This window comes from Hemitrygon akajei, chromosome 26, assembly GCF_048418815.1.
Source record: "Hemitrygon akajei chromosome 26, sHemAka1.3, whole genome shotgun sequence".
Taxonomy (NCBI): domain Eukaryota; kingdom Metazoa; phylum Chordata; class Chondrichthyes; order Myliobatiformes; family Dasyatidae; genus Hemitrygon; species Hemitrygon akajei.
The window spans coordinates 21,942,438-21,966,663 of NC_133149.1; the positions used below are offsets into that span (position 1 = coordinate 21,942,438).

Sequence of the window (24,226 nt, forward strand, 5' to 3'; positions counted from 1 at the left end):
CTTCCTGAAGCTGCATTTTAGAGTAAATTGCCGACCAGGAAACATCCAATTGACTGAGATGTCTGCATATGCATGAATGCAATCGACACCCCTTTGGACTCAGAGACCACAGTAGTTAACACTCATTTTGGGTGTGTTGGTGGGAAGACCTATGAATTTAGAAAATTACATGTAACTCAAAATAAGCATTATGAGGGCATTGTAACTATAGAAATTGTCCTGTTACCTCTGTCCTTTAACATATAAAAATGCGCTGTAATTTTGGGTTAAGGAGTCTCTCTCTCTCGAATGGTTCCAATGACTGTCAGCTTCTGTGTGTCCCGAATAAGACTTTCATATCTACCAGCTGCGTCTCTCTGGTGACTTTGTTCACAGTCACGACAGGTAAATCTCCAGTACTTGGTGTTCTTAGTATGCAATAGTGTCTTGCAATTGTAAAAAACACATGAAGGACGGACAATTGCACTGGAGAGGCCACTGCAATTGAGTGCGCCGCCTTCTTACCAGAAAGCCAGTAGAGCATCTGAGATGCAGTCTCTGCTTTAAATTTGGAAATGTTAAAAGGAGAGAAAGGCCCGACAAACAGATCTTATGAGACATATATTAGGCCAGTGAGGCCCCACGTGCCACCTAGGCACTAAGGGTTCAGACGACGACAATTAGGGCAGAACACCAAGAACTCCACTGTTCTATTCTATTAATGTGTGGGTCTTCTGTGTCCACCTGAATAGAAAGGTGGATTTTGAAGTTTTAAAGTACAGCACTTTGACCAGTGGATCATTCTATAATTAGTGTAGGAGTTATCATCATCGATTATGAACTTGTTTATGAGATAATAATTAATTTTCTCCCCAAATTTCATCAGTGTGATACTAATTCACAATGAGATACAGGAAATTCTATATTTGATCCAATCACTTTGTTCTCACGCCTGGGCCTATTCTGAGTGCTGGCAAACTACCACATTAAATCTTGCACTTGCAAGATAACCAGCAAAGGACAAATGTAAGAATTGTGACAATTGTGTCTTTAAGCACATAGAAACCAAAATTACAGAAGCAGGAATAGGCTTTTTGAGACCATTCTTCCATTCAGTAAGATCATGGTTGGCTCCCTTATAACATCCAAGAATCCACCAGTCATGAACGTACACTACTTCTGAGCAATCACAGCTCTCTGAAGCAGAGCATTACAAACATTCACAACCACTGAAGTGAAAGAATTTATCTCAATCTCTGTGCTAATTACTCATTTTTTTCACATTTAGGCTTCAGTTGTTCAATCTCTCCTTAAATTACAATACCCATCCAGAATATCTGTCTGGTGAACTTTCAGAATCAGAATCAGGTTTAATATCACTGACATATGTCGTGAAATTTGTTGTTTTGTGGCAACAGTACAATGGAATTCAAGAAAAAAAATATGAATTCCAATATGAAACATATAGTGAAAAAAATATAGTGTTCTATTTCGTAACTCCAGAAAACAATCGAAAGAAAAACACAGGAGCCAGGATACCTGCCTGCTTAGATTTTTTCCCCTTTTTTCTTAGTGAGAAGCTCACATATGACTTTGTGGCACAGTGACATATACCATTCACATACCTCTTACATAAACCCATAATGAATTATGTAAACAAACAAAGTTTGCTTAATCAAAAAATATATTTACAATATTACTCAAGTATTACTGAAATATTAAATACACTACATTAGAGTTCATGGGTTGGCTCATTGTCCATTCAGAAATCTGATGGTGAAGGGGAAGAAGCTGTTCCTAAAATGTTGAGTGTTTGTCTTCAGGCTCCTGTACCTCCTCCCTGACAGTAGCAATAAGAAAAGGGCATGTCCTGGGAGATGGTGGTCCTTAACGCTGGATGCCACCTTTTTGAGGCATCGCTTTTTGAAAATGACCTCGATGATGGAAGGCTCATGCCCATGATGGAGCTAGCTGAACTTGCAATGTTCTGCAGCTTTTTCCAGTCCTGTGCAATGTTCCCTCCATACCAGACAGTGATGCAACCAGTTAAAATGCTCTCCATGGTACATCTGTAGAAATTTGCTGGAGTATTTGGTGACACACCAAATCTCCTCAAACTTTGAGTGAAATATAGATGCTGTCATGCCTTCTTTGTAATTGCATTGATATGTTGAGCCCAGGATAGATCTTCAGAGCTGTTGACACTCAGGAACTTGAAATCATTCACACTTTCCACAGATGATCCCTCGAAGAGGACTGGTGTGTGTTCCTTCAACTTTCCCTTCCTGAAGTGTACAAACAATTTCTTGGTCTTACTGATGCTGAGTGCAAAGTTTTTGTGGTGACACTATTCAACCAGCTGTTACTCCTGTAAGCTTCCTCATCACCATCTGAGATTTTGCCAACAATAGTTGCATCATTGGCAAATTTATAGATGGCATTTGAGCTGGACTATATCCACACAGTCATGGATGACATTACAATCCTTCTAAGGTAAGTAGATTTTTCCTTAGACAATGAAACCAAAAGTAGGTATAGTACTCAGGGTCTAATCTCTTCAATCTCTATGTACTTTCAAGAAGACTTTGTTATTTTTATTTTGCTACCCCTACCAGTAAATTTTAACTTGCCAGTTACCTTTCTAATTGCTTGCTGTACATCCATGTTAATCTCATGGGCTTTTATATTTAAGATTACAGAAATCAAGAGAAGGATCTCAGTGTGGCTTTGTCTAAGGTTAGCCCACACTAAAGCCATAAGATCCTCCTGGTCAATACTTCTTTAATAAAGGCCTGGGCTATATACTAGCGAGGCCTGCCATGGTTAAGAAAACCAGGCAACAACATCTATCATTCGCATTGTATCAGAATGTCTCTCTTCATGTCTCTCTCCCTCAAAAGTACTGGAGGAGCGCCAGCAAGTTAAGTTACAAAGCACTTTAATAAACAAAAGAAGCAGTCTGGTCTCCAAACCCTTTTAAAAACTATTCATTGCTAACACTGATATGTCATTAGCTGCCTTTACATTTCCATTCCCCTCACTCTAATTTACCCCTTTCTGATCTTGCAGCACTTTGTTTACTAAGAGCCAATCCTGATATCATCATCAAAACCAGTGACAAGAGTGGTGCTGTTGTGATCTAGTGAACTGGCCTCTATGTTGTAGAGCCCAGATGTCAGCTCCGAGACACTTCCTCATACCTCCATCTAGACCATTACTGTATAACCAAACAACAGGCCATTATATCCCAGACAGTCAAAGACCTCATTTCCTTGGGTGATCTTCCGTTCATTGCTTCTGGCCTTATAATCTTCCAGCCTTGCACTATTCATTTGCACTTACGCAGCGCTCACTCACTGAATTATTTCTTCTTAGCTTCATTCCATCCTTTCTCCCACAGTCCACCCCACCCACTTCTCATTTACAGTACTGTGCAAAAGCCTTAGGGACATGTATATGTGTATATATATAGCTAGGGTGCCTAGACTTTTGCACTGTACTGTATTTATCAATGAGGAACGGAGAGTGAGTTTGTAAATCTGGCAGGAGCAAAGAATGTTGGGAATAGTGAGGGTGGTGCGCTGCGGAAGGGGCGTGGGACAGGTGGCAGAGAAACAGTGCAAGGAGCAGGAATGGCACAGGTGCAGACACAGCCAGCCCTGAGACACCAGGCAAGGTAATTTGACTCCAAACAATTGGCTTACTGATCATTACAGAATATCTCTCTGGTGCTTCCCTCTCCGTCACCTTTTCCCAAACATGATTCCCCTCTTCCTGCCCCCTTCTCACTCTCGGTCCACAATGGAGACCCGCATCTGAATCAGGTCTGTCATCACTCACATATGTCATGAAATCTGTTTTTTGCAGCAGCAGTACATTGTACTTTGATTTTACAAGATGAGGAAGAAAGATGCTGACTTGGCAATTTGGTAAGTGATTAAGTGGAGGTGGGAAACAGAAGGATTTAATGGGGATGAAGGCCATCAAAGTCCAAGCCTGAGGTCAGGTTGGGAATCAGGTAATTGGCTGGGAGTTTGCATTGTGGGGTGGACAGCATAGGAGGATGAGGTGGAGAGATTGGTGAATTGTCAGTGCTTTGTGCATTTGGATGAAGATTGGTGAGTTTGTGGTAGGGCTAATTCATAGGTGGTTGTTTTTGGGGCCTAGATTGATGAAAGAAATCTGATGAAAGGTGGTAGGGGATCGACTCAAGAGATCAGTTCTGGAAAGAAACTGGTGTCTTCGCTCTGATGGGAAGAGTACACAGGAGGATTAAAGGCAGTAAAGGGACTTATCTCTGTTGTGGTTGCAGCTTAACACTATGTTATAAGCTTCAGTTTCAGAGTTAATTTTTAGGTGTATGTAACCATTTTATTCCGTACATTACTATAAATTAAATTTTACTGATTTATTAATGTCATCTCCTGAGTGACCTGGGTAATATCTCCAAAACAGATCAATTTGTCATTGTTCATAGGAGCATGATGTATGCTTCTTCCATTACAACAGTAATTATGCTTCAAAAGAGAAGTCAATTGCCTGTGAAGTATTTCAGGACATCCTAAGCACATGTAAGGTAATATGTAAATGCCTTAATATAAACTTGACTCTATCAATTTATAAGTTTTGTCAGGGATGTGGATGAGCTCCAGAAAGCTCAGAGTCACCACCAGATGATAAATCACATGAGGACTTTCAACAAGACTCTGCAGCCTAAATTTTAACTGGCTAGTTCAAAGAGGCAAAACAGACAAAAGACATTTAAAGGCACAGCATGGTCAAGTCTCTGACTTTTCCATTTCTTTTCCTTCCCTTTTCTGGATCTCTCTGTCCACCTCTAAGGGGATAGGCTCATGAAAAACATCCCTCCAGACTCTCACAACTATTTACACCATACTTACTCCCAGCCTGTCTCCTGTGAAGACTCCCAGGTAGAAGCCATTAATTAAGATGACGCATTGAATGCAATTTGTTGAGTTGAAGCTGAAGACCAAGAGACATTTATCCTTGTTTTGTCCAGGAAGAAGGGATGAATTGACTGCCCTCATTTTATAACTTTCATGTTCTTTTATTCATTCTCTGTCCTCCCCCTCTCCAAGACAGGGGTTCCTAACCTTCTTTATGTAATGGACCCCTTGGTTAATGGTAGGGGTCCATGGCATAAAATAGGGTGGGAACCCCTGTCTCAGAGAAATTCTCTTCCTGAACCTGACCTGCAACTGAAGAACAATATACTTGTTCTCTCTCCCAGCAATAATGATGGGTCTTTGAAATGAAATATAAACTCCATTTCTCTTTCCACATATGATGCTGATCTGCTGAGAGTTTCCAGTGTTTTCTTTTTTTTAATTACAAATTTCCAGTATCTACATCTTTTTTTTCGGTTTGCAGAAATTTCTCTTGCTTTACAGAGGCAATGATGCATTTCCAAATATGAGGAGTGCATGAGTTTGATCATGTTGCCCCTTTGCAGCTTTGGAACAATAATTCTTTTGTCTTTGAAGTTTAGGTCACCTTGAGTGTCCAGTTGTTTTCTCAGATGAAAGTATAATTTGAGAATTTACAATGGGAAGCTTTGCACAAATAAACTCAATTTTAACCCATTCCCCAATCTGACAACAATCTCTCTCAACAAGGTTGCTGCAAGAATATAAGGAAATAAATATTAACCTTTAAGGCAGTAGTGTCAATATCTGCAGATTCAATCAATAGCCCAGTTATGAAATGGCAACAAAATACATTATGGTCAGAAATTCAGTCACACTAACTCCATAAACAAAAGTGTTGTACTATTGAAGGTTATGTTAACCCTGAGTACAGAGCATGGTTTACATTTCTGGGTGTCTTAGTGCTCACTGGGAAATTTATCTTCCCATTTGTTAGGAGGATATTCATTTCCCCAACACTTTTCATGGCATAAAACTCCTCCCAATGGCTTCAACAGGCAAATTTCAATTAAAAAGTCTTTATTTACTTTGAGTGTTTACTAGCTTGAAACTGTACAACTTCAAGGGCCAGGATTCCAGTTGCATTCTATATCCTATATGAGGTTTGTGAGTTCCTATAACCTCGATACAGCCTCACACATATCCATGGATTGTTTTGCCCATGGAACTCAGCATTATGATCACTCTCACTTTTCAAGCCTCATGGTCACTCCATGCTGCCACTGTTATTTTCTGCAAAATCCCACTCTGGTGCTCACCATTGTTGTCAGAAGGCCTCCCAAATTTCATAACCAAGAGAAGAATTCATCAACTTTTCCTTCAGCTTACGGGAACAGGCACAGACATTTACATGTATTGCAGGCTTCCTATTGATTGTGGTCATCTTTGCTGAGATCTCTCTGGCAACTTTCTGCCAGGAGCACCTTGGTGCAGCCACAAAGAGCATGCCTCTTGTAGACACTATACTTGAACAATCTGTCCAGCTCTCCCTGACCCTCAGGGAGCACTTTCTCACTTGTTCACATCAACGCAGCATCCATTTATTCAGGAACAACATTGTCGTTACTGGACAAGTGCTGTTTCTACTGTGTTATGTCCTTTTAAGTTACTACTGCAAAGATTGCACTATCTGGGCAACATGCTGATAACTATGAGAGTCTGCAACACATCGTAGGAATCAACAATGTCACTTTGAGTGCAGTGGTACATAGCAAAATCCGACATTATTGTCTGTACACCTTGCAACTGAACTTCTTGCTCTTTATGTAATTTTAATGAATAACATTAGGGTGATCAACAACATTGTTATAAGACCTAGAAATGTCCAGGCTGCTGAGTTATGCTTTTTTGTGGGTACTGGCTAATATCTAATGCACTCCTTTTTGTTGTGATTAAAGTAGGACAATGGCAGGTAACCTTGTTCTAAAGCATTAAATGCAAATTACTACAATGCTAGCCATCTGAATCAAACAGCAAAAGCCTTAACTGTCTCAGCAGATCAGGCAGTATCTGTGGAGGGGCAAATTCGGTTATCACTTCAGGTCAATGGCCTTTCAAAAAAGCCTTTTCAGCACTTACAGTTTCATTACATATTCAAGCATGATTGCCTGGAAATAATAACTGCTTTTGTCTAACAATGTTATCATCAACAGTTTCCCAAGGTGGTTTACAATCAGGAATAGGGACACTGTAGCACGAGAGAAGAGAGTGTATAGACAATTTTTTTTAAAGATAAAAGATGAGCATTTCGAAAACCACAGCCTACTGTAGTTATGGACAGTCAGCGTGGCTTTGTGTTGGGCATGTCATGTCTTACCAACTTGAGCTTTTTGAGGAGGTGCTGAGGATGATCCATGAATGTAGAACTGTGGATGTTGTTTACATGGATTTTAGTAAGGCATTTGATAAGGTCATTCATTGAAGGCTCATCCAGAAGATTAAGATGCATGGGATCCATGGTGAACAGGCTATTTTATACAGAGCTAATTTGCCCATAGAATACAGAGGATAGTGGTTGATGGACCTTATTCTAGCTGGAGATCTGTGACGAGTGGTGATCCACAGGGATCTGTACTGGGACCTCTGCTGTTTGTGATATGTATAAATGACCTGGATACAAACATAGATGGGTGAGTTAGTAAATTTGTAGATGATATGAAGATTGCTGGTGTTGTGGATAACGTAGAAGGCTGGCTAAGGATATAGCAAAATATTACTCAGTTGCAGAAATGGCAGAGAAACAGCGGATATAGATTAACTCTGCCAAATGAGAAGTGTCGCACTTTGGGAGATCAAATGTAAAGGGACAATACAGTGTTAATGGCAAGACTCTTAACAGTGTTGATGAACAGGAGGATTTTGGAGTCCATAGCTCCTTGCAAGTGGCTACACAAGTTGATAGATAGATCTGTAGTGAAGGTATCTGGCATGCTTGTTTTTATTCGTTGAAGAAATTAGTTCAGGAGTCAAGAGCTTTAAGTTGCAGTTCTATAAAACCAGTTAGGTTGCATCTGGAGTATTGCATTCAGTTCTGGCTGCCCCATTATAGGAAGGATACTGAGAGTTTGAAGAGGGTGCAGAAGAGGTTTACTAGGTTGTTCCCTAGATTAGAGGGCATGTGCTAAAAAGAGAAGTTGGACAAACTTGGGTTGTTTTCCCTGGAGCGGCAGAAGCTGAGAGGAGATCTGAGAGCTTTATGAGATTATGAGAGGCAAATATGGAGTAGACAGCAGGTATCTTTTTTCTTTGGGTTGAAATGTCTAATACCAGAAGGCATGCATTTAATGTGAGAGGAGGTAAGTTCAAAGGAGATGTGTAGGGAAAGTTTTCTTTACATAGAGAGTGGGTGCCTGGAATGTGCTACCACAGTTGATGGTGGAGACAGATACGATAGAGGCATTCAAGAGACTCTTAAATAGGCCCATAAATCTGCAGGTAATCAAATAATATGGACATTACATAGGTAGAAGGAATTAGTTTTGTTGAGCATTTGATTACTAATTTACTTAGCTTGGCATAGTATCGTGGGCTGAAGGGCCTGTTTCTGTGCTAGATTGTTCTGTGCTCTACAGAGAGAAGAATATAGAGGAGGAGAGCTTTAATGTGAAGTTTTAAATATATCCATTTTATACAGTTTGCCAACAATCATGGTGCCTTTATATTTTACCAAACAATAACTTGGCTTGGACTGAGTAGATCAATATTGAGGATTTCATTGAATGAGTCCCGAGCAATATTTAATAAAGAATTAGGGAGTAAAAATGTATGTTCCATCCCATTGAACACAGCAGTTTGTGAACTTCTGATTGCCAAGTAACTGTGGACAAAGAACTTGTTTCCTTGTTCCCTTTCATTGGGCTCATTTCCTATCCTTGGCTCTAATTAAAGAGTAGCTCTGTGAAAACAGTGTTTTTGTAGAGTGCAAGATGCTGGAAGCAGTTCAGTGAATATGCTAATATAAGCCAAGACAACATCTCCCAGGGTTGAAACGTTCCACAAACTAACTACAGTCCTTTACAATTCTGCCTCATTAACTCTATGAAAATTGCACATTGTACAAGTTGACAAAAACTTAGCAATGATATTGTGCAGTCAAAACCTACTAGCAATTTATTATGGTAAAATTCAACAATCCACTATCCAACTGTTCTGAAATCCCAGTGGTTCAGCAAGGTGATGTTTGCTGTGCATCCATTCAGCTTTCTGTGGCCTTGGTAAGTGAAAAGAGAGTGCAGCAGGCATGGCCCCATTCCTGAGATCTCCTTTGACTCAATGAAGTTCCAGTTCCTGTGTTGTCTTTACATTCTCTGAGGCCCTGTCCCATATATTCACTTTCCATTCAGTATAGCTCCAAATCCTGTACTTCCTATAAACTTACCAGTTCACCAGAAAATTCATATTGCTATGTAATACCTTAAGAAGTGAATTTCCAGGTGAGGCAACACCTCACTTGCGAATCTGCTGAGGTCGTCGATTATTATGTCGATTATACATTGGTGAGACCCGTCGTAAATTGGGGTCCACTTCGTTGAGCTCCTGTGCTCTGTATGCCAAAAGCGTAACTGCCCGGTGGCCAAACATTTTAATTCCAATCTCCATCCCTGTCCCAACATGTCAGTCCATTACCTCCTCTTGTGCGACAATGAGGCCACCCTCAGGATGAAGGAGCAACACTCTAACGGCTGGATAGCCTCCAATCTGATGGCATGAATATTGATTTCTCCTACCAGTAAAAAATAATTATCCTCCCCCTCCCCTCTTCTCATATTCCTACTCTGGCCCCTTACCTCTTCTCACCTGCCTATCACCTCCTCCTGGGCCCCCTCCACCTTCCCCTCTCCCATGTTCCATTCTCCTCTCCTATCAGATTCCTTCCTCTCTAGTCCTTTACTTTTCCTACCCAACTGGCTTCACCTATCACTTTCTAGCTCTCCTCCTTCCTCTGCTCCACCTTTTTATTCTGGCATCTTCCCCCTTCCTTTCTAGTCGTGAAGAAGGGTCTCAGCCTGAAACGTTGACTGTTTATTCATTTCCATTGATGCTGCCTGACCTGCTGAGTTCCTCCAGCGTTTCGTGTGTGTTGCATTGAATTAAATTGGGTTGGGATATTAATAGAAATAACATCTAAAAAATCTGCTAGTCCAGCCACTACCAAAATTGTAAACATGTCAAATATTTTACCGTACATAATTGTAGGTAGCTCTCCTTAATGTTTGCAATTTGTTGTTGATCACTCCCTATATCCTGGGGCACAACCTCAATGCATAATACGTATAGCTTAAACAATGATAAGGGAACAATTTGTGAAACGTTATCACATTGAAGATAAATACCACAAATCTCAACATTGTTTAACCAAAGCTCTGCCATGATACTAAAACCTTCAATATATTCATTTAATTTACTTAAATTTGTACATTATTTCTCTCTACATCAATGTTTCCAGACAACAGGCAGATGCCTAACAATAATAAATTCATCAAGCAAGCAAATGGGCTTGGTGTTGCTGAAGACTAAGTGTAACACTACTAAAGCTAGTCTGAATAGAAGGCCAAACTATTTGAACAGGTGAGTTATAGGGAAAAAGTATAGGTGTTCCATTATATCTTGACTTATTGAGTTCCTCCAGCAGTTTGTATTTTGCTCCAGATAACAGCATCTACAGACTCGTGTGTCTCAGCTTTTTTATGAGCTGAGTAGTAGTCCCATCCAGGTTTTCTCCAGAGAGCTCACCCTGGAGGGAAGATCTAGCATGTACAAGGAAAGAAAACTTGAATGATTATGTGGAATTAGAAGAAATATATCTCCTCGTGGCACTACAGAAATCATGCGCAATTTGTTTAAGAAGATAAAAAATTGGCAAATGCTGTAAATAGGAAGTAAAAATGTTTCAGATCCATGGCTTTTCACTCGTTTTAGAAAATGCTGGAATTCCAATATATATTAAGTTACAGAATAGTTTGAGAGCGGAGAGAACGATTTGTGATAAGATAGTGACCATGATGAACTGATGAACACAAATGGTGGTGGTACCATCCAAAGAGACTTCTTGCTGCCTGCTGCAGTTGCACCTTGAGGAGGTGTACAGAAAAGGAAATGAATAAGAACATTAAAAAAATAAGGAAATAGACAATAGGAGATATAAAACACTGCAGATGCTGTAAATCTGAAATAAAATAAAAATACTGAAGATACCTGTAGCGTCAGGCAGCACCTATGGAGAAAACAAAGTGACATTAACATCACAGATTGATGACCTTTCATCAGAACTTGTCAGTTAGTTTACAAACTGTATAGGCTTGTTGGCTTGTATTGTCTAAGACGTGGTACATATGGGCAATACAGAACATATTCTACTACTTTGTATATAAAAATTGTAAATGTTTTTTGTAAACAAAACATGATGCCTGATTTGCAAACTTAATTAGTCCTGTCTGTCAAAATCTCAGGATGTCTTGCTAAAAGTCACACAAAACAAGCATGTCTACTTCCATGACATCCACATCCTTTCTCCTCAACTGATTTTCTACCATCGAATAGCTTTTATGCAAGAAAATGGAGGCTGGTATGTGAAGAATCACATCTCCCTCTCCTTTCCTCCCAGCCTACTTCAACATATTCCTGCTTTCTGTGAAAGGAATCCTTAGAAATAAAGCAAACCCAAATCTACTTTGCTTCAAAAAGCACATTTCATCATACGTAGAAGTTCAATCAAAATACTTTTAAAATGCGTCTTTTCTGTTACACTTTTCTTATTTAGGGATTTACACTAGCCTCACTAACGGTTTTGCAAGGATCTAATTGCAATTTAACCTTTGGATACATCTTTTAGTGGGTTGGAAATATGTTACCAATAACTCCTCCTAATTTGCAAAGAAACATATGTTTACATGTTACAATATAACTGCTATCCCAATGGTAACTATATATATTCTAACAGTTCTTACAGAAGCATCTGCATGATGCTAAGCTACGGCACATCATCAGTCATGTTACCTGGGGTCGTCAAGTGTTTCGGGTCTTTCAACATCGTACATCCTCGCCCAGGCGACCCAACTGGGTTGATCGGACCCTGGCCTGTGCCCTAGCAGCAACCCACAGATCTGCCCTCTTTATCCAGAGCCATCTTGACACTTTCTCTGCTGCATCTCTGGTGGTAGAAACGGCTCTCCTTCTTCTCTGTCCCTTGACTCCAAGTGCAGTGTATACTTTGCAGAGCGACTGGCCTGCAAAGCCACGACACCCAACCTCCACGGGCCAACACTTCGCTCTCCAGCCTCTTCTTTGGCAGTTGTTCTTCAGATCCTCATACTTAGCTCTTTTCCGCTCATAGGCCTCCTCCATGCGTTCTTCCCGCGGCACGGTAAGCTCAAGCATAAAGAAGTAAGCTATTTTACTAAACAATGGTCAGCCCAAAGATGATAACAGCTCTCCCTGAGAATACAATATCTATTAATTTCATTATAATAAGGCTACTGATATGAAATAAATTATCAAAAGTTACACACAAATCCAAACAGAAAAAGAGGATATGAATTCATATACTGCCAACCAAGACTTGAACAGCTAACTAGATATTTTTGAAAAAGTTTCACTGTCTGAGGACACACAAGAACCAACAGATACATAATAAAGTACTACATACAACAATAAGCAAATGACTAGGCTTTATTTTGTAATGCTAGTTAGAGGATAAATATTGGTCGTGATAGCACTCTGGTGCTCTTCTTCATAACATGCCCTGACACATTTTATATTCATCTGAGAGAGCAGACAAAAACTTGGTTGAACTTCTCATCCAAAAGGCAGCACACTTCAGTAGTGCACTAAAGAGCAAGTATAAAAAGAATGTGTTAGCTCTTCGGATGGCAACTGCAACTGCAACTTCTGGATCAGAAATAAAAGTGCTGCCAAGGATACCATAATCTAATTTATTTTTTAACTCAAAATCCAGACATGAGAGGGTTTTATGAATCAGAAGACATTCGTCTGTAGCTATACACCGGAGGTTGTATTAGTTTTGTGTTAACTTCAGATGGAAACCAAAAATAATAAATGCTCTCAGAAGCAGAGCATTGAAGTGCCAATAAATTGTGACTAATGGAGCCAAACTCTTCAGCATCAAAGCCACTCAGCAGGCTCGTGTTGACCCTCTCCACAGCTCAACTTTCTATTGTGTGATGACTGATGATTCAGATAGAAGGTTATGTTTAGCAACAAGACTCCAATCAAATTTTTCATCAAGTCACTTGCTTGCTTTCGTTAAAGACTTTGATAATGAATAATGAATGCTCTGGGTTCCAAAGTGGCAAAATAACTTTTGAGGGAAAGGAAATGCCTGCTTGGCTTCATCTGCTATTTGCTATAATGTGGTTACCCAAGAAACACAAAAATATTGGCCACCAGACCCCTCAGACGTGCCCCACTATTCAATATGATTATGGCTGCTTGAAGCTGGCCTCAACTCCTCTTCTGTACCAGTTCCCCGTAACCCTCAATTCCTCTATTTGGAAAATAGCTATCTATCTCCACCTTAAATATGTGTAATGATCTGGCCTCCAGCACCCTTGAGGTTCACTACCCTGTGAGAAAAGAAATTTCTATGTCCCTCAGTTTTAAATGATTGGCCCTTATCTTGTAATTATATCCCCATGTTTGTCTCTCTCCCACAGTGAGACCATCTCAACGTCTACCCTTTCAAGCCCCAACACCCCCTTAGAATCTTAGGCGTTTGACCAAGGTCACTCCTCATTTTTCTATATGACAAGGAGTGCTGATTCAAACTGCCTAGCCTCTGCCTAGCTTAGTTATAGGTATTGAAAATGTCACATCTCTAAAGTAAAATTGATCCTCAATTGTCTAATCAGTGCACCTAAAACTTCAGTACCAACAAAACAACTCAGAAAGACTTAATCCAACTTTGGTCCAAAAGAAGCTGAATAACTGAGATCTGTTTTACATCCCTCCCATCAAGTAAAAGTAACTCAAGTTACATATTGCAGTTAGCACCCTAAATCTCATCTCAGTGTCTGCCAAAACCCTCAGGCTAATTTTGAGTTAGGCAATTCAGTAGTCTAACTGCATACGGCATGAACCTTCAAACAGCATTGAGACATGATCAATTTGTTGGTAGTGATACTAGGTGAGCAATATATATCAGCCTAGGTACCAAGGAGAACTGTTCATTTCTCTAAATTCAGTGCATTCAAACTATGGGGTCCCATCCTGAACACATAATACTTTATATATCTCCATATACCAATCCTTTGTATTTACATTTTGAATTTCTGTGTCCTGGCTCCCTTAATAATATTTTTGTCAAATGCATGATTTGTTACCTAAGCTCTCAACCCATCACTTAGCAGTCCACTGAGCTGCTTTTATACTCCCTGTTTTGGTCATTTGGCTAGTCTTAATTCTAATTAGTTTGCCCAGAACAGTTCAAATCCTGCTAGTAGTTGTTACGTGGTTGTCTCTTCCTTATACCCTATCAGTGCCAACCTCCAATGTAAGAGTCCTTGTGTAAATATAGTCAAGAATCAAGACAAATTTTCTGTTATCCTATATTTGTGTACATTGCTCTTTGACAATCATAGTTGGGACACGATTCAAAATGAATTTTTAAAAAACTTTCATTGAGCTTCCTGTCCCCTGGAGTCTTGAGGGACAGATCTCACCCATGTAAGCTGATTGCACCTATTGTATAGCTGATGAGCTTCCAGAGTAAGATGGAATAGCTTAGGTTTAATAATTACATCATGTCTCAGATTCAGGATAGTTGACACCAGGTGAAAAACAACATAAGAGCATCATACCCAACAGGCATTCCTGTGGCATGGATGTTGGGAGCAAGAAACCTTATGTTGACTGCTTTAGGTCACACACTATACAGAAAGGCTTGAATTTAATCAGTATTTTTCTTGAGATGCCATAAAGTAGCTTAAAATAAATGCATTGCTCTTGAATGGAAGTCACTGTTGGAATGTATGTATTATAATTTGCACATAGCCCAACCCACAGACAGAAATGTGATCATCACAATACAATCTTTCATTTCAGTGATACTAGTTGGTGATAGGCATTGGCCTGCAAACCAGCAGAATGCACTGCACTTCTTCAAAAAACTACCGCAGGGTATTCCACGTAGGTAGAAGAGATCTTTGTATAAAATCACTTTTAAAAGACAGCAAATATTTGGGAGTACAGCACTTCCTTAACATTAAAATGAAGTTGATATTTTATGCTTTGACATCTGACAAAAAACTATGAAAACACTGCATAATTAAGCTCCATTTACATTATCTCATCAATTGTATGAGGATTGCCAAGAAAATTGTTTGAGTTAATTGTTTAATTAACTCATTTTAATCTGCTCCAAGAGTGGACTGATATATTCATTTTAATTCTGCAAAGAAGTTCTCATTGTCTGTTACCCAGCTTATATTTAATGATAAAAATCATACACACTGTTAATTTTTTCAGTTTGCAAATCAGCAAAGTTGATCCAAATGACTGGCTGCATCATGGCCTGATATGGAAAACACCAGTGCCCTTGAACAAAACTCCTACAAAAGGTAGTGGATACGGCCCAGTCCATCATGGTTAAAGCCCCTCCCCACCATTGAGCACATATACATGGAGTGCTGTCACAGGAAAGCAGCATCCATTTCTGACTCCAAAGATCAGATTTCATAAAATTTCATACATCACAAGTCACGTTTACAAACATATTACTAGTTTTTCGGTGACGTACCTACACTAATTCAGTATAAGTAATTTCTACATCAAATTTTTAGAAGCCACCAGAAGACTTTATATATAAATGGGAATCTAAATGGATACGGGAAAAGAAAGAATCTCCTATATTAAAACATTTGATTGATTTATGGAATAAGATAAATGTTGACGATGAGACAAAGAAATCCTTATTAGCAAAGAGATCTTTAATTCAAAATAGACTTATTCCTTTTACAATGGATAATCAACTTTTATATAATTGGTTTCAAAAAGGGATTAGATATATAGGAGATTGTTTTGAAGGAGGTATATTAATGTCATTTGATCAATTAAAGAATAAATATAAAGTATCAAACAACACTCTTTTTTGTTACTTTCAACTAAGAGCTTATTTAAGAGAAAAGCTAGGTCAAACAATGTTACTACCGAAACCCAATGAAATAGAAACTTTAATTCAAAAAGGAAAGATTAAAAAATTTATCTCTTGTATGTATAATTTGATTCAAAAACAGGCAATTAAACAAGGAGTCCATAAGTCAAGACAAAAATGGGAAAGTGATTTGAATATCAAAATTGAAGAAAAAAACTGGTCAAGACTATGTCTTGAGAGTATGACAAATACAATAAACGTTCGATTAAGATTAGTGCAATACAATTTTTTACATCAACTATATATTACACCACAAAAAATAAATAAATTAAACCCAAATTTATCTGATCAGTGTTTCCGATGTAACCAAGAAATTGGTACTTTTTTACATTCTACTTGGTCTTGCTCTAAAATTCAACCTTTTTGGACAAATTTAAGAGTTTTACTGGAACAAATTATTGGAATACAACTTCCACACAACCCAATATTACTTTTACTAGGTAATATTGAAGGGATAAAACCGATACCCAGATTGAATAAATATCAGAAAGAATTTATAAAAATTGCATTGGCAGTAGCCAAAAAAGCTATTGCAGTGACTTGGAAATCGGATACATATCTAAGTATAGATCGTTGGAAGAACGAAATTTATGGCTGTATTCCACTTGAAAAAATCACTTATAATTTAAGAGATAAATATGAAACATTTTTGAAAATTTGGCGCCCTTATTTACAAAAGACAGGATTAAATATATAGGTGCTCCGAAGATGAAATAATTGGTTACTTGGGGAAAGAAATAAATATATATACTAAAGTTATTACGAACTCCGTGGAGCATGTGGGGACCCTCCAATATCCAGGCATTCCTTTTTTTTCTTTCTTTTTTTTTAATAGGGATGTTAGGGGGGAGGGGTTAAGGGGAGGGGGGCTGGGTAACACTTTTTTTTCATACATTTATTCTGTAACTATTTGAAAACAATAAAAAAAGTTAAAAAAAATTTTTAGAAGCATGATATTTGTATGAAAGCTTAAGGCTCATGGGATTGACAACAAACTGTTTAGCCTATTGTCTTAACCACTAGTGATGATTATTAGAAAATGATCTCAGAGGAAAATGAAAGCCATGGACCCTTGCTGTTCACAATATCTATGAAAAATGTATAGTCATAACATTTCTGTCTTCATGATGACAACTGAGAAGAGGCAAATTACTTTGAAATGGATTTGAACTCATTGTAAAGATGAGGTGAAATGTGGAAGATTAAATTTAATATGGATGCATGTAGCATCAAAAGTACAGAAAGAAGTAACTTAGAAGGTTTTCATGATATCAAAAGGAGCCTTGTTCAAAAAAAAAGATGATTTGGCAATACTCAGAAATGATCTGGTTACAGTGAAAGTTATCAACATGGTAAACAAAGTACATATCCTGAAGTCATTAAATTATAAACTGAAACACATTGCACTGACTGTGCAGATTAAAAATGAGTATGGAGTAGCATTGGCCATCAAATCTGAAAAAATAATATTCAATACATTAACAAGAAATTGAGTAAGAGTGGCCAATCCAAATCCAGGTTATATGGGTTTATATAAAAAATTATAAGATTAAAGCTTCACATCTTTAAAATATGAAGGATATGGAGGGTGCTGAATGCAGATAATGAGCAAAAGCCACAACTTTAAAGTTCATAAATTCTAAGCAAGGTGAATAATTTAAAATATGTTCCTTTCACCAGAAAATTGTGTTCATTTAGAGCCAATTGACAGGGGAAATAGACTGACATGATTTCAAAGGCGGGGGGGGGTGGGGGTAAAGGGCCCCTGTGCAATGTGATAGTGAGGTTCGAAATAGGAAGATAATGCAGTTTAACACATGGTTAAGGAGATGATGCAGGAGGGAGGAGTTTGGATTTTTGGATCACTGAGCTCACTTCCAGGGAATGTTGGATCTGTACAAACAGGACAACTTATACCTAAACTACATGGGACCAATATCCTAGTGGGAAGGTTTGCTAGAGCTGCTCTGGGGTGGAGGGAGGGAGGGTTAAGGGGGCTAAACTAGAGCTACAGGGGGATGGGAACCAGTGTTTCAGATCAGCTAGTGAAGTGGTTGTGGGGAAAGTAGATGTTAAGCTACGTACAAAGACAGGAATTGAAAGGTTGAGTATGGTGAGACCAAATGCAAAGAATAAGAATAGCTAAGGCATGGATCTTAGAGCATGGATCAGCACGTGGTGTTATAATATTATCACCATGAGTGAGAGGAGCTGCGCCATTGGTTGCAGGAGAGGCAGGATTGGCAGCTCAGTGTTCTGGAGTCCCATTGTTTTAGACACGATGGGAGAGAGGCATTAAAGGAGGAAAGGTGGTATTACTAGTCAGGGAAAATGTCACAGCAGTGCTCAGTTAGAAGAGATTGAAGGACTCGTCTACTGAGGCTATATGGGTGGAACTGAGGAATAAAAAAAGGATTATATTATGGACCACCTAGGTGATTTAGAGGAACAAATTGTAGAGATAGCAGAGAGTTGCAAAAACAAAGGTTGTGATAGTAGGTGATTTTACCTTTCCGCATTCTGACTGGGACTTCCATACTGTAAAAGGACCGCATGGGATAATGTTTGTCAACTGTGTTCAGTAAAGTTTCCTTAATCAATATATAGAAATCACAGTTAGAGAGCATGCGATACTGGATCTCCTTTAGGGAATGAGACGGGGCAGGAGACAGAAGCGTGTGTAGGGAAACACTTTGAATCTAGTGATCATAATTTCATTTGAGTTGAGATAATTATGGAGGAATAGGACTGGTTGAGATTCTAAATTGGAGAGAGACCAATTGTGATGGCATCAGAAATGATCTGGCAGTTGTGGATTATGATGTTTGTTGGCAAAGGGATATTTGGTAAGTGGGAGGCTTTCAAAGCAAAACATTGAGAGTACAGAATTTGTATGTTCCTGTAGAATCTAAGGCAAGACTAACAAGGTTTAGGGGACCTTGGCTTTCAAAGGATATTGAGATCCTTTTTAAGAAGAAGAAGGAGGGGCATTGCAGGTATAGGCAGTAAGGAACAAATAAGGTGCTGAGGAGTATAAGAAATGCAGGAGAACATTTAAGAGGGAAATCAGGGGGACTAAAAGAAGACACGAGGTTGCTCTGGGAGACAAAGTGAAGGAGAATCCCAAGGACTTCTACAGATATATTAAGAACAAAAGGATAGCAAAGGACAAAATTGGTTCACTTGAAGATCAGCATGGTCATTTATGCATGAAGCCGAAAGAGAAGGGGGAGATCTTAAATAGATGTTTTGCATCTCTGTTTACTTGGGAGATGGACACAGAGTCTATAGAAGTGAGGCAAAATAGTAGTGAGATTACAGAAAAGGAAATGCTTGCTGACTTGAGGTAAATTAGGGTGGATAAGTTCTCAGGGCCTGACAAGGAGCCCCACGAACTTTGTGGAAGACTAGTGCAGAATTTGCAGGGGCTCTAGCAGGGATATTTAAATATCCTTAATCGTAGGTGAGGTGCTGGAGGACTAGAAGATAGATAATGTTGTGTTGTTTAAGAAAGGCTCTAAGAATAAGCCAGAAAATTACAAGCCAATGAGCCTGACATCAAGAGTGGGTAAATTTTTGTAAATTATTCTAAGAGACAGGACATATAAATATTTGGATAGAGAGGACCTGATTAGGGATAGTGAACATGGCCTTGTGCATGGCAACTCATGTCTAACCAATCTTAAATAGTTTTTGAGGATGTTATCAGGAACGTTGATGAAGGAAATGCAGTGGATGTTGTCTACGTGGACTTTAACAAGGTCTTTTACAAGGTCCAGCATGGGAGGTTGGTCCAGAAAGTTCAGTCGCTTGGCACTCAGATTGAAGTAGTAAATTGGATTCATCAGTGGCTTAGTGGGAGAAGCCAGAGAGTGGTAGTAGGTGGTTGCCTCTCTGACTAGAGGCCTGTGACTAGTGGAGTGCCACAAAGCTCAGTGCTGGGTCCATTGGTGTTTGTCATCTATATCAACGATCTGGATGATAATATGGTTAACTAGATCAGCAAATTTGCAGATGGCACCAAGATTGGGGGCACAGTGGACAGCAAGGAAAGCTATCAAAGTTTGCAGCAAGATCTGGACCTGCTGGAAAAAATGAGCTGAAAAATAGCAGATGGAATTTAATGTAGGTAAGTGGGAGGCATTGGACTTTGGGAGGACAAAAAAGGGTAGGACTTGCACACTGAACACACTGAGGAGTGCAATAGAACAGAGGGATCTGGGGATATAGATCCACAATTCCTTAAAGGTGCCCTCACAGGTACATAAGGTAATAAAGAGAGCTTTTGGCACATTGGCTTTTATAATCAGAGTATTGAGTGTAGGAGTTGGGATGTTATTCTGAAACTGTATAAGATGTTCGTGAGGCCAAATTTGGAATTTTGTGTGTAATTCTGGTCACTTACCTAAAGGAAAATTATAAATAAGATTGAAAGAGTACAGAGATAACTTACAAAGATGTTGCTGGGAAATGTTGTAAATAAATGACTTTATTCACTGGAGTGTAGGAGAATGAGGGTATATAAAATTATGAGGATGTAGATAGAGTATATGCAAGCAAGCTTTTTCCACTGAGGTTGGGTGAGACTAGAACTAGGGGTCATATGTTAAGAGTGAAAGGTTAAATATTTAAGGGAAGCCGGTGGGGGGGGCGGAGAGCTCCTTCACTCAGAGGGCAGTGTGAGTGTGAAATGAGATGCCAGCAGAAGTGGTGGATATGGGTTCAATTGTACCATTTAAGAGAAGTTTGGTTAAGTACGTGGATGGGAGGGGCATGGAGGGTGATTGTCCAGGTGCGGGTCATTAGCACTCAGCAGAATAGCACAGACTAAATGGGCCAAAGGACCTGTTTCTATGCTGCAGTGCTCAATGATTCTATGACACAGACAGATAAGGAGATATTAGGACAGTGGCCAGTGAGGTGAACTTTAAGGAATGTGTTAAAGAGAAAAGAGAGATAGGGTAACAGAAAGGAAGGATGCCAGGAAAGTTTTAAGAGTCAAATTTCTGACAGAGCCTTAGTCTGAAAGACCAGCACTGGTGACCAGTTCAGGGATGATCTAGAAGCCAGAGATTGTAAAGCTTGTGATTACCTGAGATAGAGAGGAACAAATTCATTAAATTAAATGAAAACTAGATAAAATATAGGTATTGCTTAATTAGGATTTAATGTAGGTCAACAAGCATTGTGATGAATGAATGGAATTTGGTGGCAGGCAGCCATAGGCATGAGAGTTATAAATGACTTCCAGTTTACAGAGGACAAAACAAGAAAGGCTAGCCAGGTGAGTCTTGTAATCATCAGGTCTAGAGGGTTTCAGCAGTGTAAATGACATAGTCAATACAGTATTTGACTTGCATTGGAAGATAGCAGAAATAGAGATCTGCATATAGAAACAGTAAATTGAATGAACTGAAGACACGACCAAGCACTAGAATAGTGTAGGAAGCATATTGGAATGTGGGTTGGGAAAGAGATTCATAAAGCAAACATTACTTGGGAGTTACAAAAACCTTGGAAGGGGGGTGCTCCGGTTTCTTTGCAAGGTCTGTCCTACTCATCACAAAGTTGGAAGATCCCATTTCTCAAGTGGTCTATCATAAAGAAAAACTCTGATGCTGCAATCATGACTTGAAGTATGACTGCTAAAAATTTTCAAGTATTATATTAATAAGGACATGCATAACAGAATTGAGAATTGGAGTAGGATGACTGGATGGAAGTTGTAACTGTGATTTTACCTTTGGATTAGAAAAAAGAGCCCAAGGAAGCATCTGGGTTACAGATATTTCACATGCATGGTTAAAAGGTATTCAGTATCACCAGGATTGAGAAAGCTAACTATACTGGCATCAAACTATCTCAGAAAATAGACTTTGAACTTACAATAAAGTAATGGCAAAGTTATCAGGATCATGGATATGAAGTATAAATCAAGCAGCAGGCTCAAGTGGCCATACATGAAGTTAAGCATTGAAAGTGGGAACTTACAGTCCACCCCCTTTCAGAAAGTTGGCTATACCGCTCCCTCACTAATTTAATTGAGATAAAAATAATGTTGTGAAAGTATGGAAGATTTGCAAAAACATACATTAAACATACTAAAAAAAATAAGTTGCCTACTTCAGTGGAAATCTTTAAATGTGTGACATTAATTAATATCAAAAACATGCATTTATTAAATTTAACTTAACCATCTTTCAACCATAAGTTTTCCTTTCAAACCCTCTCTGGTAATCCTAACTGATTTCCCTCCTGATATGCTTCACCATTAAATGAAATATTCCAATTTATTGATCCAATTTCTTGGTTCAAACCCAGCCTGATTGATTAATGATTTTTAGAGGGGATATATAGCTGTTATTACTTTATTATTGTTATTACTTTTCATGCAGGTCAAAGATGCACCAGGAAATACTGTACTGAAATGGTTTTATAAAGTAGTGTACAAATGTAAATACCCATTGCAAGTCTGTGGACAAAAAATAATTCTAATGAATTTCAGATGTTGCTCCTTTGTCACTCACTGTAAAATATGGTGACTGTAAATCCAAATAATGCACAGATAGTTTGCCAAAAGTTCTTTTTCTTTTTCAATCTTTTTATTAATATCAACATGATAAACTTGATACATAATTATTGGGATTACAAAATTACGAAATTAAAATGAGCATAAAAGGATACATAAACAATAAGTACCCTATAGTTAGGTCTTCCCAAATCATACATGATACAAATATATAATATAAACAGGACAAAAAACAAACTGGGTATATCAATATGAAAAAACAGAAAAAGAAGAAAAAGAATAAAAAATTATACACCCCCCAAAAAAAGCAAGAACTAATCTAACAAAATAGCCACTAACTAATAATAAAAAAGAAAAGAGAGTTCTCATCCTTGTAGAATCGAACCTGGATTTGTTGAAGAATTACAGTGAAATCAGTTGCAGTTTAACAATCAGTTAGAATGTAATTGTTAGGAATTAAATTCAGCCCAGTATTTTACTTCATTGATTTGAAATAAAATTGTTTTCAACAAATTATGGAACATTTTCTGTAAAAAGTAACTAGGAAACTAGTCAACATGGGTTTCAACAAGTCCAACACAAATGACTTTTTCAGACTGTGTTTATGTTCTAGGATTTACATGCAAAGACCTGTACTGTGCAACCATCCATAAGCTTGGTGTTATTTGCTTGCTGGTAGAATTACGTAACAGACACCTAACAGGTATTCCCTACTGCAGCTGTATTTAACTAAATCACTACATTAATGACGATTATGCTGATCTTTAAAAAAAAAGAATTCAAACTAGCTGTTTAACTGTATTCGAAGAATGAGATTTCTGTCAGAGAATGTAGTCATAGATAGCCGTGATTTATTCATATCTAGGTAGTAGCTTTATACACCGACACAATTAAAAGAAGAAACCAAATTGCTCATTATTCTTCTGGTTATTTATGTAAAATAGCTGCAGGCAAAATGATTGCCAAAAATAATTAAGCATGTGAACTTTTGAGATGACATGGGACTCTGTATTGGAAAATTTTTAAATTTTACAATTGCTTTGCTTTAGTTATCCATTTGATTGAGTTTGTTGGTCAATTTGACTAAGGTCAAACTTCGGAAAGAAAATTCCTGCATACCATAGACCTGAGTCATTAAAAATCTTGAACCTTGATTAATCTAGCTCTGATTTTTTATTTTGCTGATTCTCTTGAATTTTTGGTTCCATAATCAACATCTCTGAGTGAAATGGCAAACTGAGTTCAACCTAAAAAGGATCTTTTTACTCACAAATCCACACACTGTTTAGGTGTCATGTTTGGATCTTAGCATATTAATGTCCACCAGACCTTCTTACCAAAGAGCTTGCATTTAACGCTTTTCTCATTTCAAGGTCTGTAAATCTCCCTTATCTATTCTACATACAAAACGGACAGAACTAACAGAACTGGCATTGACTCATCTTCTACAGATTCCACTCTCCTGTGACAACTAATTAAAAAGAAGAGATCTCACATGCTAACAACTATCATCTACTCTCATTCAAATCTCTAGTGTACTGACTCTCTCTTTTACACATATCCAACAACAAATACATTTTGCTGATTCTCTTGAATTTTTGGTTC

The 24,226-nt window shown here is 38.4% G+C and overlaps 1 protein-coding gene across 2 annotated transcripts in view; it reads right to left on the reverse strand.

Moving 5' to 3' along the window:
• Positions 1-24,226, reverse strand: part of LOC140716804 (hepatic and glial cell adhesion molecule-like) — a 66,190-nt gene that overhangs the window by 25,218 nt on the left and 16,746 nt on the right. The window lies entirely within an intron of this gene.